The 13,359-nt window shown below is 39.9% G+C and overlaps 1 non-coding gene across 1 annotated transcript; it reads left to right on the plus strand.

The window, feature by feature from the left end:
- Positions 1 to 8,167: 8,167 nt before the first annotated feature.
- LOC112788476 (small nucleolar RNA R71) lies at positions 8,168 to 8,275 on the plus strand. Its single transcript, XR_003195837.1, has one exon. It is a non-coding gene; the product is annotated as a small nucleolar RNA R71 (small nucleolar RNA).
- The last annotated feature ends 5,084 nt before the right edge of the window (positions 8,276 to 13,359 follow it).

Raw genomic sequence — 13,359 nt, forward strand, 5'->3', positions numbered from 1 at the left:
CATGGAAGGATCAACAAAAGCCTCAATAAGACTTTAATAATGGTGGAAGAAACAGGTTTAACAATAGCAAACCTTTTCCATCATCCACTCAGCAACAGACAAAGAATTCTGAGCAGAATCCATCTAGCTTAGCAAATATAGTCTCTAATCTATCTAAGGCCATTTTGAGTTTCAAGAATGAAACACAGTCCTCCATTAGAAATTTGGAGGCACAAGTGGGCCAGCTGAGTAAAAGAGTCACTAAAACTCCTCCTAGTACTCTCCCAAGCAATACAGAAGAGAATCCAAAGAGAGAGTGTAAGGCCATTGATATAACCAAAATGGCCGAACCCAAAGAGGAGGAGGAGGACATGAATCCTAGTGAGGAAGACCTCCTGGGACGTCCACTGACCAATAAGGAGTTCCCCTTTGAGGAACCAAAGGAATCTGAGGCTCGTCTAGAGACCATAGAGATTCCATTGCACCTCTTTCTGCCCTTTATGAGCTCTGATATCTGAAGGGGATGAAAATATTACTGAAGAGCAAGTTGCTAAGTACCTTGGTGCAATGAACTGAATGCATTGGATAGGCAGAAATTATTTGGTAATGAGACTTGGGAAGATGAACCTCCCTTGCTCACCAATGAACTGAATGCATTGGATAGGCATAAATTACCTTAAAAGAAACAGGATCCAGGTAAATTCCTAATTCCCTGTAACATAGGCACCATGACCTTTGAAAAAGCTCTGTGTGACCTGGGGTCAGGAATAAACTTAATCCCACTCTCTATCATGGAGAAACTTGGGATCTTTGAGGTGCAAGCTGCTAGAATCTCATTAGAGATGGCAGACAACTCAAGAAAACAGGCTTATGGACTAGTAGAGGATGTGTTAGTAAAGGTTAAAGGCCTTTACATCCCTGATGATTTCATAATCCTAGACACTGGGAAGGAAGAGGATGAATCCATCATCCTTGGAAGACCCTTCCTAGCCACAGCAAGAGCTGCGATTGATGTGGACAGAGGAAATTGATCCTTCAACTGAATGAGGACAACCTTGTATTTAAAACTCAAGGATCTCCTTCTGTAACCATGGAGAGGAAGCATGAAAAGCTTCTCTCACTGCAGAGTCAATCAAAGCCCCCACAGTCAAACTCTAAGTTTGGTGTTGGGAGGCCACAACCAAACTCTAAGTTTGGTGTTGAACCCCCACATTCAAACTCTAAGTTTAGTGTTGGGAGGTTCCAGCCTTGCTCTGATTATCTGTGAGGCTCCATGGGAGCTCACTGTCAAGCTATTGACATTAAAGAAGCGCTTTTTGGGAGGCAACCCAATGTTATTTAATCATATCTATTTTATTTTCTCTTTGTTATTTCATGTTTTATTAGGTTGATGATCATGTGGAGTCACAAAAACTACTGAAAAATCAAAAACAAAATGAAAAACAGCATTAAAAATAGCACACCCTGGAGGAGAGCAGTCTGGCATTTAAATGCCAGAAATAAGCATCTGTCTGGCGTTTAACGCCAGAAACAGGCACCAAGCTGCCATTTAACGCCAGAAACAAGCATCTACTTGGTGTTAAACGCCAGAAACAAGCTACATTTGGGCATTTAACGCCAGAAACAGGCAGCAGTCTGGCGTTAAACGCCAGGATTGCACAGCAAGGGCGTTTTACACGCCTAATTGGAGCAGGGATGTTAAGTCCTTGGCCCCACTGGATCTGTGGACCCCACAGGATCCACACCTCTTCTTCTCTCTTCTTCATACCTTTTCATAACATTCTTCCTCAATTAACCTCCATCAATCACCTCCATTACTCCTCTAAAACCATCATACAACCCACCTACACCCACCCACTTAAATTCAAACCATCACTCCTTCCTTTTCACACATCATAACCACCTAAAACCCCCTTGACCGAACCATTCACACACCTCCATCTCCTCCATTTTCTTCTTCTTCTATCATTTCTTTCTTCTTTTGCTCGGGAACGAGCAAACCTTCTAAGTTTGGTGTGGTAAAAGCATTGCTTTTTGTTTTTCCATAACCATCTAGGGCACCTAAGGCCAGAGACATTCTCATTGAAGAGGACAAGCCCATCACTAAGAAAAGGATAGAGCAAATAAGAGATCATGGACCTCAACAAGAGACACAAGAGCATGAGGAAATTCCTCACCATGAAATCCCTGAGATGCCTCAGGGGATGCACTTTCCTCCACAAAACTATTGGGAGCAAATCAATACTTCCCTAGGAGAATTAAGTTCCAACATGGGACAACTAAGGGTGGAGCACCAAGAGCACTCCATCATCCTCTATGAGATTAGAGAAGATCAAAGAGCCATGAGGGAGGAGCAGCAAAGGCAAGGAAGAGACATAGAGGAGCTCAAGAGCACCATTGATTCTTCAAGGAGAGGAAGAAGCCACCCTCACTAAGGTAGACTCATTCCTTAATCTCCTTGTCTATTTATTTTACTGTTTTTCAATTTTTGAGCTTTATGTTTTATTTATGTTTGTGTCTTTACTATATGATCACGAGTGTCTAAGTGTCTATGCCTTAAAGTTATGAATATGAATCCATCACCTCTCTTAAATGAAAAATGTTTTAATTACAAAAGAACAAGAAGTACAGGGTTTCGAATTCATCCTTGAAACTAGTTTAATTATTTTGATGTGGTGACAATACTTTTTATTTTCTGAATGAATGCTTGAACAATGCATATGTCTTTTGAAGTTGATGTTTATGAATGTTAAATATGTTGGCTCTTAAAAGAATGATGAAAAGGAGAAATGTTATCTGATAATCTGAAAAATCATAAAAATGATTCTTGAAGCAAGAAAAAGTAGTGAATACAAAAGCTTGCAGAAAAAAAAAGAAAAAAAATAGCGAAAAAAAAGAGAAAATAGAAAAAGAAAAAGCAAGCAGAAAAAGCCAAAAGCTCTTAAAACCAAAAGGCAAGAGCAAAAAGCCAGTAGCCCTTAAAACCAAAAGGCAAGGGTAATAAAAAGGATCCAAGGCTTTGAGCATCAGTGGATAGGAGGGCCTAAAGGAATAAAATCATGGCCTAAGCGGCTAAACCAAGCTGTCCCTAACCATGTGCTTGTGGCGTGAAGGTGTCAAGTGAAAACTTGAGACTGAGCGGTTAAATTCAAGGTCCAAAGCAAAAACAGAGTGTGCTTAAGAACCCTGCACACCTCTAATTGGGGACTTTAGCAAAGCTGAGTCACAATCTGAAAAGGTTCACCCAGTTATGTGTCTGTGGCATTTATATATCCGGTGGTAATACTGGAAAACAAAGTGCTTAGGGCCACGACCAAGACTCATAAAGTAACTGTGTTCAAGAATCAACATACTGAACTAGGAGAATCAATAATACTATATGAATTCTGAGTTCCTATAGATGCCAATCATTCTGAACTTCAATGGATAAAGTGAGATGCCAAAACTATTCAAGAGGCAAAAAGCTACAAGTCCCGCTTATCTGATTGGAGCTAAGTTTCATTAATATTTTGGAATTTATAGTATATTCTCTTCTTTTTATCCTATTTTATTTTTAGTTGCTTGGGGACAAGCAACAATTTAAGTTTGGTGTTGTGATGAGCGGATAATTTATACGCTTTTTGGCATTGTTTTTACATAATTTTTAGTATGATTTAGCTAGTTTTTAGTATATTTTTATTAGTTTTTAATTAAAATTCACATTTCTGGACTTTACTATGAGTTTGTGTGTTTTTCTATGATTTCAGGTATTTTCTGGCTGAAATTGAGGGACTTGAGCAAAACTCAGATTCAGAGGTTGAAGAAGGACTGCAGATGCTGTTGGATTCTGACCTCCCTGCACTCAGTGGATTTTCTGGAGCTACAAAACTCCAAATGGAGCGCTCTCAATTGCGTTGGAAAGTAGACATCCAGGGCTTTCCAGAAATATATAATAGTCCACACTTTGCCCGAGTTTAGATGACACAAACTGGCATTCAACGCCAATTCCATGCTGCATTCTGGAGTTAAACGCCAGAAACAGGTTGCAAAGTGGAGTTAAACGCCAGAAACAGGTTACAAACTGGCGTTCAACTCCAAGAGAAGCCTCTACACGTGTAAAGCTCAATGATTAGTCCAAGCACACACCAAGTGGGCCCCAGAAGTGGATTTCTGCATCATTTACTCATTCCTGTAAATCCTAGTAACTAGTTTAACATAAATAAGACTTTTTACTATTGTATTTACATTTTTTGGAACATCTTTTGGAACATCTTTAGTTTCATCTTTAGATCACGTTGGGGGCTGGCCATTCGGCCATGCCTGAACCTTCATCACTTATGTATTTTCAACGATAGAGTTTCTACACACCATAGATTAAGGTGTGGAGCTCTGCTGTTCCTCATGGATTAATGCAAAGTACTACTATTTTTCTATTCAATACAAACTTATTCCGCTTCTAAGATATTCATTCGCACTTCACTGTGAATGTGATGATCGTGACAATCATCATCATTCCCAACTTATGAATGTGTGCCTGACAACCACTTCCGTTCTACCTTAGATTGAATGGGTATCTCTTGGATATCTAATACAGGGGACCGAGTCCGAGATATTAGAATCTTCGTGGTATAAGTTAGAACCCATGGATGGCCATTCCTGAGATCCGAAAAGTCTAAACTTTGTCTGTGGTATTCTGAGTAGGATCTGGGAAGGGATGGCTGTGACGAGCTTCAAACTCGCGAGTGCTGGGCGTAGTGACAGACGCAAAAGGATCAATGGATCCTCTTCCAGTATGATCGAGAACCGACAGATGAATAGTCGTGCTGTGACAGAGCATCTTGGACCATTTTTACTGAGAGGATGGAAAGTAGCCATTGACAATGGTGATGCCCAACATACAGCTTGCCATGAAAAAGAGTAGGAATGATTGGATGAAGACAACAGGAAAGCAGAGGGTCAGGAGGAACGAGAGCATCTCTATACGCTTATCTGAAATTCTCACCAATGAATTACATAAGTATCTCTATCCTAGTTATATTTTATTTATCTTTTTCTGCTTGCTTTTTCTTTTTCTTTCCCCCCTTTTTTTTCGCTATATTTTTTTTCTATTTTTTTTTTCTGCAAGCTTTTGTATTCACTGCTTTTTCTTGCTTCAAGAATCATTTTTATGATTTTTCAGATTATCAAATAACATTTTTCCTTTTCATCATTCTTTCAAGAGCCAACATATTTAACATTCATAAACATCAACTTCAAAAGACATATGCACTGTTCAAGCATTCATTCAGAAAACAAAAAGTATTGTCACCACATCAAAATAATTAAACTAGTTTCAAGGATGAATTTGAAACCCTGTACTTCTTGTTCTTTTGTAATTAAAACATTTTTCATTTAAGAGAGGTGATGGATTCATATTCATAACTTTAAGGCATAGACACTTAGACACTAGTGATTATATAGTAAAGACACAAACATAAATAAAATATAAAGCTCAAAAATCGAAAAACAGTAAAATAAATAGACAAGGAGATTAAGGAATGAGTCCACCTTAGTAAGGTGGCGTCTTCCTCTCCTTGAAGAACCAATGGTGCTCTTGAGTTCCTCTATGTCTCTTCTTTGTCTTTCTTGCTCCTCCCTCATAGCTCTTTGATCTTCTCTAATTTCATGGAGGATGATGGAGTGCTCTTGGTGCTCCACCCTTAGTTGTCTCATGTTGGAACTTAATTCTCCTAGGGAGGTGTTGATTTGCTCCCAATAGTTTTGTGGAGGGAAGTGCATCCCTTGAGGCATTAGTGGTTATGGAAGAACAAAAAAGCAATGCTTTTTCCACACCAAACTTAAAATGTTTGCTCGTCCTCGAGCAAAAGAAAAAAGAAGTGAGTAGAAGAAGAAGAAAATGGAGGAGATGGAGGTGTGTGAATGGTTCGGTCAAGGGGGTTTTAGGTGGTTATGATGTGTGAAAAAGAAGGAGTGATGGTTTGAATTTAAGTGGGTGGGTGTAGGTGGGTTGTATGATGGTTTTGGAGGAGTAATGGAGGTGATTGGTGGAGGTTAATTGAGGAAGAATGTTATGAAAAGGTATGAAGATGAGAGAAGAAGTGGTAGGGATCCTGTAGGGTCCACAGATCCAGTGGGGCCAAGGACTTAACATCCCTGCTCCAATTAGGTGTGTAAAACGCCCTTGCTGTGCAATCCTGGCGTTTAACGCCAGACTGCTGCCTATTTCTGGCGTTAAACTCCAGCTTGGTGCCTGTTTCTGGCGTTAAACGCCAGACAGATGCTTGTTTCTGGCATTTAAATGCCAGACTGCTCTCCTCCAGGGTGTACTATTTTCAATGCTATTTTTCATTCTGTTCTTGATTTTTCAGTAGTTTTTGTGACTTCACATGATCATCAACCTAATAAAACACGAAATAACAAAAAGAAAATAAAATAGATATCCTTAAATAACATTGGGTTGCCTCCCAACAAGCGCTTCTTTAATGTCAATAGCTTGACAGTGAGCTCTCATAGGGCCTCACAGATAATCAGAGCAAGGTTGGAACCTCCCAACACCAAACTTAGAGTTTGAATGTGGGGGTTCAACACCAAACTTAGAGTTTGGTTGTGGCCTCCCAACATCAAACTTAGAGTTTAACTGTGGGGGCTTTGGTTGACTCTGCAGAAAGAGAAGCTTTTCATGCTTCCTCTCCATGGTTACAGAAGGAGATCCTTGAGTTTCAAACACAAGGGTGTCCTCATTCAGTTGGAGGACCAACTCTCCTCTGTCCACATCAATCACAGCTCTTGCTGTGGCTAGGAAGGGTCTTCCAAGGATGATGGATTCATCCTCTTCCTTCCCAGTGTCTAGGATTATGAAATCAGCAGGGATGTAAAGGCCTTCAACCTTTACTAACACGTCCTCTACTTGTCCATAAGCTTGTTTTCTTGAGTTGTCTGCCATCTCTAATGAGATTCTAGCACCTTGCACCTCAAAGATCCCAAGTTTCTCCATTACAGAGAGTGGCATTAAGTTTATTTCTGACCCCAGGTCACACAGAGCCTTCTCAAAGGTCATGGTGCCTATGTCACAGGGTATTAAGAATTTGCCAGGATCTTGCCTCTTTTGAGGTAATTTCTGCCTATCCAATGCATTCAGTTCATTGGTGAGCAAGGGAGGTTCATCTTTCCAAGTCTCATTACCAAATAATTTGGCATTCAGCTTCATGATTGCACCAAGGTACTTGGCAACTTGCTCTTCAGTAACATCTTCATTCTCTTCAAAAGAAGCATACTCATCAGAGCTCATGAAGGGCAGAAGGAGGTTCATTGGAATTTCTATGGTCTCTAGATGAGCCTCAGATTCCTTTGGTTCCTCTAAGGGAAACTCCTTATTGTTCACTGAATGTCCCAGGAGGTCTTCCTAACTAGGATTCATGTCCTCCTCCTCCTCTTTGGGTTCGGCCATTTTGGTTATATCAATGGCCTTGCACTCTCTCTTTGGATTCTCTTCTGTATTGCTTGGGAGAGTACTAGGAGGAGTTTCAGTGACCTTTTTACTCAGTTGGCCCACTTGTGCCTCCAAATTTCTAATGGAGGATCTTGTTTCATTCATGAAACTCAAAGTGGCCTTAGATAGATCAAAGACTATATTTGCTAAGCTAGATGGATTCTGCTCAGAATTCTCTATCTGTTGCTGAGTGGATGATGGAAAAGGTTTGCTATTGTTAAACCTGTTTCTTCCACCATTATTAAAGCCTTGTTGAGGCTTTTGTTGATCCTTCCATGAGAAATTTGGATGATTTCTCCATGAGGGATTATAGGTGTTTCCATAGGGTTCCCCCATGTAATTCACTTCTGCTATTGCAGGGTTCTCAGGATCATAAGCTTCTTCTTCAGAAGATGCCTCTTTAGTACTGTTGGATGATTCCTTCAATCCATTCAGACTTTGAGAGATCATATTGACTTGCTGAGTCAATATTTTGTTCTGAGCCAATATGGCATTCAGAGTATCAATTTCAAGAACTCCCTTCCTCATAGGCGTCCCATTACTTACAGGATTCCTCTCAGAAGTATACATAAACTGGTTGTTAGCAACCATGTCAATGAGTTCTTGAGCTTCTGCAGGCATTTTCTTTAGGTGAATAGATCCACCTGTAGAATGGTCCAGTGACATCTTTGATAGCTCAGACAGACCATCATAGAATATGTCCAGGATGGTCCATTCTGAAAGCATGTCAGAAGGACACTTTTTGGTCAGTTCCTTGTATCTCTCCCAAGCTTCATAGAGGGATTCACCTTCCTTTTGTCTGAAGGTTTGAACATCTACTCTAAGCTTACTAAGCTTTTGAGGAGGAAAAAACTTGGCTAAGAAAGCATTGACCAGCTTATCCCAAGAGTTCAGGCTATCTTTAGGTTGAGAGTCCAACCATACTTTAGGATAGAGATACTTATGTAATTCATTGGTGAGAATTTCAGATAAGCGTATAGAGATGCTTTCGTTCCTCCTGACCCTCTACTTTCCTGCTGTCTTTATCCAATCATTCCTACTCCTTTCCATGGCAAGCTGTATGTTGGCATCACCATTGTCAATGGCTATTTCCCGTCCTCTCAGTGAAAATGGTCCAAGATGCTCTGTCACAGCATGGCTATTCATCTGTCGGTTCTCGATCATACTGGAATAGGATCCATTGATCCTTTTGCATCTGTCACTATGCCCACTACTCGCGAGTTTGAAGCTCGTCACAACCATCCCTTCCCAGATCCTACTCGGAATACCATAGACAAGGTTTAGACTTTCCAGATCTCAGGAATGGCCATCCATGGGTTCTAACTTATACCACGAAGATTCTAATATCTCAGACTCGGTCCCCTGTATTAGATATCCAAGAGATACCCATTCAATCTAAGGTAGAACGGAAGTGGTTGTCAGGCACGCGTTCATAAGTTGGGAATGATGATGATTGTCACGATCATCACATTCACATTGAAGTGTGAATGAATATCTTAGAAGTGGAATAAGTTTGTATTGAATAAAAAAACAGTAGTACTTTGCATTAATCCATGAGGAACAGCAAAGCTCCACACCTTAATCTTTGGTGTGTAGAAACTCTACCGCTGAAAATACATAAGTGATGAAGGTTCAGGCATGGCCGAATGGCCAGCCCCCAAACGTGATCTAAAGATGATCAAAAAGACGTTCCAAAGATGTTCCAAAGATGTAAATACAATAGTAAAAAGTCCTATTTATACTAAACTAGTTACTAGGGTTTACAGAAATGAGTAATTGATGCAGAAATCCACTTTCGGGGCCCACTTGGTATGTGCTTGGGCTGAGCGTTGAGATTTACACGTGTAGAGACTTCTCTTGGAGTTGAACGCCAGTTTGTAACCTGTTTCTGGCTTTTAACTCCAGAATACAGCATGAAACTGGCGTTGAACGCAAGTTTGTATCGTCTAAACTCGGGCAAAGTATGGACCATTATATAATGCTCGAAAGCCCTAGATGTCTACTTTCCAACGCAATTGAGAGCGCGCTATTTGGAGTTCTGTAGCTCCAGAAAATCCACTTTGAGTGCAGGGATGTCAGAATCCAGCAGCATTTGCTGTCCTTCTTCAACCTCTGAATCTGATTTTTGCTCAAGTCCCTCAATTTCAGCTAGAAAATACCTGAAATCACAGAAAAACACACAAACTCATAGTAAAGTCTAGAATTGTGAATTTTATTTAAAAACTAATAAAATTATACTAAAAACTAACTAAATTATACTGAAAACTATGTAAAAACAATGCCAAAAAGCGTATAAATTATCCGCTCATCACAACACCAAACTTAAATTGTTGCTTGTCTCCAAGCAACTGAAAATCAAATAGGATAAAAAGAAGAGAATATACTATAAATTCCAAAATATCAATGAAACTTAGCTCCAATCAGATGAGCGGGACTTGTAGCTTTTTGCCTCTTGAATAGTTTTGGCATCTCGCTCTATCCATTGAGGTTCAGAATGATTGCCATCTATAGGAACTCAGAGTTAGATAGTGTTATTGATTCTCCTAGTTCAGTATGTTGATTCTTGAACACAGCTACTTTATGAGTCTTGGCCGTGGCCCTAAGCACTTTATTTTCCAGTATTACCAGCGGATACATAAATGCCACAGACACATAACTGGGGGGACCTTTTTAGATTGTGACTCAGATTTGCTAGAGTCCCCAATTAGAGGTGTCCAGGGTTCTTAAGCTCACTCTGTTTTTGCTTTTGGACCTTGACTTTAACCGCTCAGTCTCAAGTTTTCACTTGACACCTTCACGCCACAAGCACATGGTTAGGGACAGCTTGGTTTAGCCGCTTAGGCCAGGATTTTATTCCTTTAGGCCCTCCTATCCACTGATGCTCAAAGCCTTGGATCCTTTTTATTACCCTTGCCTTTTGGTTTTAAGGGCTACTGGCTTTTTGCTCTTGCCTTTTGGTTTTAAGAGCTTTTGGCTTTTTCTGCTTGCTTTTTCTTTTTCTATTTTCTTGTTTTTTTTACGCTATATATATTTTTTTTTCTATTTTTTTCTACAAGCTTTTGTATTCACTGATTTTTCTTGCTTCAAGAATCATTTTTATGATTTTTTAGATTATCAGATAACATGTCTCCTTTTTCCTTATTCTTCAAGAGCCAACATATTTAACATTCATAAACATCAACTTCAAAAAGACATATGCATTGTTCAAGCATTCATTCAGAAAACAAAAAGTATTGTCACCACATCAAAATAATTAAACTAGTTTCAAGGATGAATTCGAAACCATGTACTTCTTGTTCTTTTGTAATTAAAACATTTTTCATTCAAGAGAGGTGATGGATTCATATTCATAACTTTAAGGCATAGACACTTAGACACTAATGATCGCGTAGTAAAGGCACAAACATAAATAACACATAAGGCTCAAAAACTGAAAAACAAAAAATGAATAGACAAGGAGATTAAGGAATGAGTCCACCTTAGTGAGGGTGACGTCTTCCTCTTCTTGAAGAACCAATGGTGCTCTTGAGCTCCTCTATGTCTCTTCCTTGCCTTTATTGCTCCATCCCTAGTGATTTTGGTGCTCCTATCCTTAGTTACTCCCAATAGTTGTGTGGAGGAAAATGTATCCCTTGAGGTATCTCAGGGATTTCTTGGTGAGGGAATTTCTCATGCTCTTGTTGAGGTCCATGAGTGGGCTCTCTTGTTGTGCAGTCAAGTGCTCTACTACTGAGCTATGGACCCTTGAGATGAATCTCTCCATCTCCCATGACTCGGAGGTGGAAGCTTTTGTCTTCCCTTTCCTCTTTCTAGAGGTTTCTCTGGCCTTAGGTGCCATAAATGGTTATGGAAAAATAAAAAAGCAATGCTTTTTCCACACCAAACTTAAAATGTTTGCTCATCCCCGAGCAAAAGAAGAAAGAAAGGATGAGAAGAAGAAGAGAAGGAGAAGATGGAGGTGTGTGAATGGTTCGGCTAGGGGGGTTTAGGTGGTTAGGATGTGTGAAAAGGAAAGAGTGATGGTTTGAATTTGAGTGGGTGGGTGTAGGTGGGTTGTATGATGGTTTTGCAGGGGAATTGGAGGTGATTGGTAGAGGTTATTTTGGGGAAGAATGTTGTAGAAAGGTGTGAAGAAGAGATAAGAAGAGGTGGAGATCCTGTGGGGTCCACAGATCAAGTGGGGTCAAGGACTTAACATCCCTGCTCCAATTAGGCGTGTAAAACGCCCTTGCTGGCGTTTAACACCAGACTGCTGCCTGTTTCTGGCGTTAAACGCCCAAATGTAGCTTGTTTCTGGCGTTTAACGCCAGGTAGATGGTTGTTTCTGGCGTTAAACACCAGCTTGGGGCCTGTTTCTAGCGTTAAACGCCAGACTGCTCTCCTCCAGGGTGTGCTGTTTTTAATGCTGCTTTTCATTTTGTTTTAGATTTTTCAGTAGTTTTTGTGACTCCACATGATCATCAACCTAAAAAAACACGAAATAACAAAGAGAAAATAAAATAGATATGATTAAATAACATTGGGTTGCCTCCCAACAAGTGCTTCTTTAATGTCAATAGCTTGACAGTGAGCTCCCATGGAGCCTCACAGATAATCAGAGCAAGGTTGGAACCTCCCAAAAGACATAGTTTTAAAAATATTTTTTGAATTTTTGATGATGGAAATCAATAAAAATGCAACTAGGATCAAATAAACAATGCATGCAAGACACCAAACTTAAAAATTGATACTAGACTCAAACAAGAAACATAAAATTTTTTGGTTTTATGATTTAAAAAATTTTTTTTATGTATTTTTTCGAAAATTATATGGAAAAGAAAATAAAGAGAATCAAAACTTTCAATAAGAATTCCAGGAATCATGCAATGTTAGTCTAAAGCTTCAGTCTAAAAAGATTAGACATGTTTGGCCAAGCTTCAGCAGGACATTACATTCAATAGCTAAATTGATGAGAATCAATCAGCTTTTGTGATGGTGGGAACATCACCTTGAAACTCTAGAATTCATTCTTAAAAATTCTGAAGAAAAAAATACCTAATCTAAGCAACAAGATGAACCGTCAGTTGTCCAAACTCGAACAATCCCCGGCAACGGCGCCAAAAACTTGGTGTTGTTGCCGGAAACAAATGTGAAATTATTGTTCGTTCATTCGTTCCTTCCCCGGCAACGGCACCAAAAACTTGGTGCACGAAATTGTGATCATCAACAATGGCGCCAAAGGACTTGGAGCTCTCAAACGTGAATCACACTTTGTCACAATTCCGCACAACTAACCAACAAGTGCACTGGGTCATCCAAGTAATAAACCTTACGTGAGTAAGGGTCGATCCCACGGAGATTGTCGGCTTGAAGCAAGCTATGGTCATCTTGTAAATCTCAGTCAGGCGGATTCAAATGGTTATGGAGTTTAAGGTGATGAAAATAAACATAAAATAAAGATAGAGATACTTATGTAATTCATTAGTGGATTTCAGATAAGCGTATGAAGATGCTTTGTTCCCCTTAAACCTCTGCTTTCCTATTTCCTTCTTCTAATCATTCATACTCCTTTCCATGGCGAGCTTTATGTTGGGCATCACCGTTGTCAATGGCTACATCCCATCCTCTCAGTGAAAATGGTCCTGATGCTCTGTCACAAATCGGCTAATCAGCTGTCGGTTCTCGATCATGTCGGAATAGGATCCATTGATCCTTTTGCGTCTGTCACACGCCCCACAATCCCGAGTTTGAAGCTCGTCACAGTCATCCCTTCTCAGATCCTACTCAGAATACCACAGACAAGGTTTAGACATTCCGGATCTCAGGAATGGCCGCCAATAATTCTAGCCTATACCACGAAGGTTCCAATCTTAGATTAGAAACCCAAGAGATACACACGCAATCGAAGGTAGAACGGAGGTGGTTGTCAGGCA

Source organism: Arachis hypogaea, chromosome 20 (genome assembly GCF_003086295.3).
Source record: "Arachis hypogaea cultivar Tifrunner chromosome 20, arahy.Tifrunner.gnm2.J5K5, whole genome shotgun sequence".
NCBI classification, from domain to species: domain Eukaryota; kingdom Viridiplantae; phylum Streptophyta; class Magnoliopsida; order Fabales; family Fabaceae; genus Arachis; species Arachis hypogaea.